Here is a 3,959-nt window from a genome sequence, read left to right on the forward strand (position 1 = left end):
TAGCCCTGGAATATATAAAATGGAAAATAGAAGCAAAATAATTGGTTACAATATTATATGAAACTTCCTCATATTCAGAGCCCAATTCCTTGAGAGACTTTTGGACATAGTCATTGATACTTCAGTTTTTCCTCACAATATCATCCTTTGAACTGTCAAGAGGATTAGTTCTATAGTGTATTTTTAGTTGTGAAATATGATTTACATATAGAAAATGACATGGAGTATAGAAGGATAACCTAACATTTAGAAACTGAACCTATTATAAGAAATAGAATATTACAAGTGCCCTGAGATATCCTTCTTGTACTCTTTCCTTACCCCTTATAATAACTATAATCTATTTTTATGATAATCTTTTTTTTTTTTTTTGCCTTCTAGTTTTATCAACTATGTTTCTATCTATAAACAAAGCTTCTCTCTTTCTATTTCCTAATAGGTTCTGATTTGACTACAACAACCTAAGCCCCATCTCTTTGTGTGATACAGGAAGAGTAGGGATGATAAAGGGGTAACAGCAGGTAGATTATCATTACCTTTTTTGAGATTATAAACTAGTCATTATATTCACTCACCTAGTTAGGAACTGAAATTGCTTAGTGGAGTAGACCGCTAATCTTGCCTCTGATTGGGTTGTCAGTAATAATCATTAAAGGCCATTTCTATACAGGATCACAAACAGGTAGCTTTGTGTTGCAACAGCTTAGGATATTTTTGAGTAGGCCAGAGGAGAGATACTGAGCTTCTTAAAAGTGACAAAGGCTTTCTATCACCCCAGTCCTTAATGGGTCCAGATACTTTGTTATGCATTGAATATTAGCAGTGTTCCTAGTGATTTACACATAGCAGTTCTCTTTCTCCTTACTGAATCCTGTAGTGTGCTCTTGTGCACCACTGAGTTGATTCCTAATTATAGAAACCGGAGCATAGAACTGCCCTGTAGGGTTTTCTAGGCTGTTATGTTTAGGGGAGGAACAGATTACCAGGTCGTTTTCCCACTGAGCAACTGGTGGGTTAGAACCACGGCATGGTGGAGTAGATCAATAATAGCAGCAGAACACTTGTGTGCCACAAGAGCATGAAGAAACTTTAAAAATTTTTAAATCAGATGAAGGAATTGAGACTTTGAGAACTAACTTGCTCAAGAATACAGAGGTAGTAGATGTTTGAGTTTGAATTCATGCTCCAACCACAAGGGTGGTTTCAAAATGTTTGAAGGGATTGCTGTTGTTGTTGTTGTTGTTACATGCCAGTGAGTCAGTTCCTAATCATAACAACCCTGTATAGGGGTTTCCTAGTGTGAACCACAAGGAGCTCTGGTAGCGTGGTGGTTACGATTCAGGCTGCGATCCTCAGGGTCAGTAGTTTGAAACTACCAGCTGTTCCGTGGGAGAAAGATGAGGCTTTCTGCTCCCATAAAGATTTACAGTCTCGGAAACCCTGTACAGGGTTGCTATGAGTCGGAACTGACTCCATGGCACATAACAACAGCAACAGTGTGAACCGCTGACCTTGCAGTTAAAAATGATTTTGCTGTCCAGTGCTTACCTTACAACGACATACCACTTTCAGGTTATACTTGGTATGAGTAGATTGTCATTTCATGAAAAATATATGACTTTCCTTTTCTTAAAAAATGTTTTTATTGTGAATTGAGTGAATGTTTACAGGGCAGATCATCAGTTTTACATTCAACAAATCATACACCTTGTTTCATAACAACAATTATAATCCCTTCCATGTACCATCAGGTAACAGTATTTCTCTCTATTCATTTTAGCTCTTTTTTTTTTAAACACTCAGGCATATATAATAATTTACACCACCAAAAGGCACATTCTGCAAGTCTGCCTCCTGGCCGCCAGCTCTCAGTCCCTCTCTTCCCATGAATCTAGAGTCCTCAGCTGCTCCCTCTTTCCATGTCCCCATCTCTGCCTCCATCTCTGGTGTCGCTGTTTCTCTGCATTCCACTTGTGCTCTTCTCCCTTGATGGTCCTAGGGTCCTCTGTTTCTGGACTGTAAGAGTAACTACTCCCCCATTTTTGTTATAAAACTTCTACCTTTGTAATTGTGACAGTAGCAGTAAGTCATGATAACAATTACTTACTATTGAATCATAAAAATCTTATCCCCATCCCTTATTACCAGACCCATCTAGACAAGATGAAAGTTATTCAGTGGGGACTCTGTCTTCCCCACACACTCTTAAACTTAACTCCCTTTTGAAACCTTGTAAGCCAGTTACTTCATGGCTTTATTGTCCCCTCGTTTTAGGTAGCCAATGTTTAAGTTTCCTGTTACCTCTTTAGTTTTTAACATGCTATTATGTGTTCAACAGTTTTTGTTTTGGACTTTCAGAGGAAGGAGGGTAGCCATTTAATACACCACTCCAATTCCCAATACTCTTAGCTCTTCTTATGCCTGGGAATGTGTTCTGTTCATTCTGATGCAGTGGCAAAACCTACCAACAGAGGGAGGAATCAGACTGTGGAGAACTCAGCAAAATGTGACTAAGGAACAGCTTGGCTATTTTGTGGAGACACGCACCTGGAAGGAAACCTAGTGGTGCAAAGAGAAGGAGTTTGCCTGCTGTTCAAAGGTCAGCAGTATGAAACTACCAAACTTACTGCGGGAGAAAAAGGTCTGGCAATCTGCTCCCATTAATAGTGGTGGTGGTGGTTATGTTTCGTGGAGTCGGAACCTGCTCATAGCGACCTGTACGGGGTTTCCGAGGCTGCAAATCTTTATGAGAGCAGAAAGCCTCATCTTTCTGCCGCGGAACAGCTGGTAGTTTCGAAGTGATGACCTTAAGATTCGCAGCCCGATTTGTATTACAGTCTAGAAAACCCTACAGGGCAGTTCTGCTAATGGGAGCCACACTTTTTAAAACACAAGCAAACATGTCTTCATTTGTTTGTAGTCCCAGTTAAAGAAAAGAGCCAGACTGTGGGAACTTGAAGTGAGACAGACTGACCATCTCAGCTCTATTGATATTTTAGGCCAGATAATTCTTTATTGTTGGGGGCTTTCCTGTGCATTGTAGTATATTTAGCAGCATTCTTGGCCTCGATCCAGTAGCATCCTCCCTTTAGTCTTGAGCAAAAAGATCTGTTGTTGTTGTTAAGTGCCATTGAGTTGATTCCGACCCATAGCAACCCCATGTAGGGTTTCCGAGGAGCAGCTGGTGAGCTTGAATTGCCGTCCTTGCAGTTCAAACGGCTTTGCAGCCTGGCGCATTAACCGACAGCGCCACACTAGGCATTGCCAAAAGTCCTGTAGAGGGTGAAATTGATGCTGATTGAGAACCACTCTCTAGAGACCAGCGGTTTTCTGAGGACCTAATGATCTGAGGCCTCAGGAAATAAATGAAACTTCTTTTGCTGGTGACTGGGAATCTGGGACTCTTCTTCATTTGGGGCTTCACAATTCAAGGCTAATTCTAGAAAGCATGGAACCGCCCCCGTCTATAAATGAAGATGTAGGCAGTATTACAACACAAGGCAAGAAGGACAAAATGAAGCAAGTAGCAACTTTATTAAGTTTTTTTTTTAATGAAAACTAGACTGACGAAGATGAATTGGAAATGATCTTAGGAAAAATGAAGTTATTAGACTCAAGAAGCAAGGCACACCTCTAAAGGAGATTGTTAAATTCTTTGAGATAATTCAACACTTCTCTCCTAAACCTCCTCCAAAATTTTCAATCTCACTTGCTAATACTGTTGTCCCTGAGTCAATCATGCTAGAAATCTTGGAATTATTCTTTGTAGTGATTCTTTTCATGAAGGAAGTGATTTAAATAGGAGTTTTCCTACTAGAAACATTTATGGACTCTAGGACATAGGCTACTTTGAGTAGTTGGCTTGTAGTGAACACTCCTTTGCATATGCCCAAGAAACTAGTACCAAATTCCTTACTTACATTCGTGCAATCCACAACTCAAAAGAAGTTCGATAAAAG

The sequence above is a fragment of the Chrysochloris asiatica genome, unplaced genomic scaffold (genome assembly GCF_000296735.1).
Source record: "Chrysochloris asiatica unplaced genomic scaffold, ChrAsi1.0 scaffold00027, whole genome shotgun sequence".
NCBI lineage: Eukaryota > Metazoa > Chordata > Mammalia > Afrosoricida > Chrysochloridae > Chrysochloris > Chrysochloris asiatica.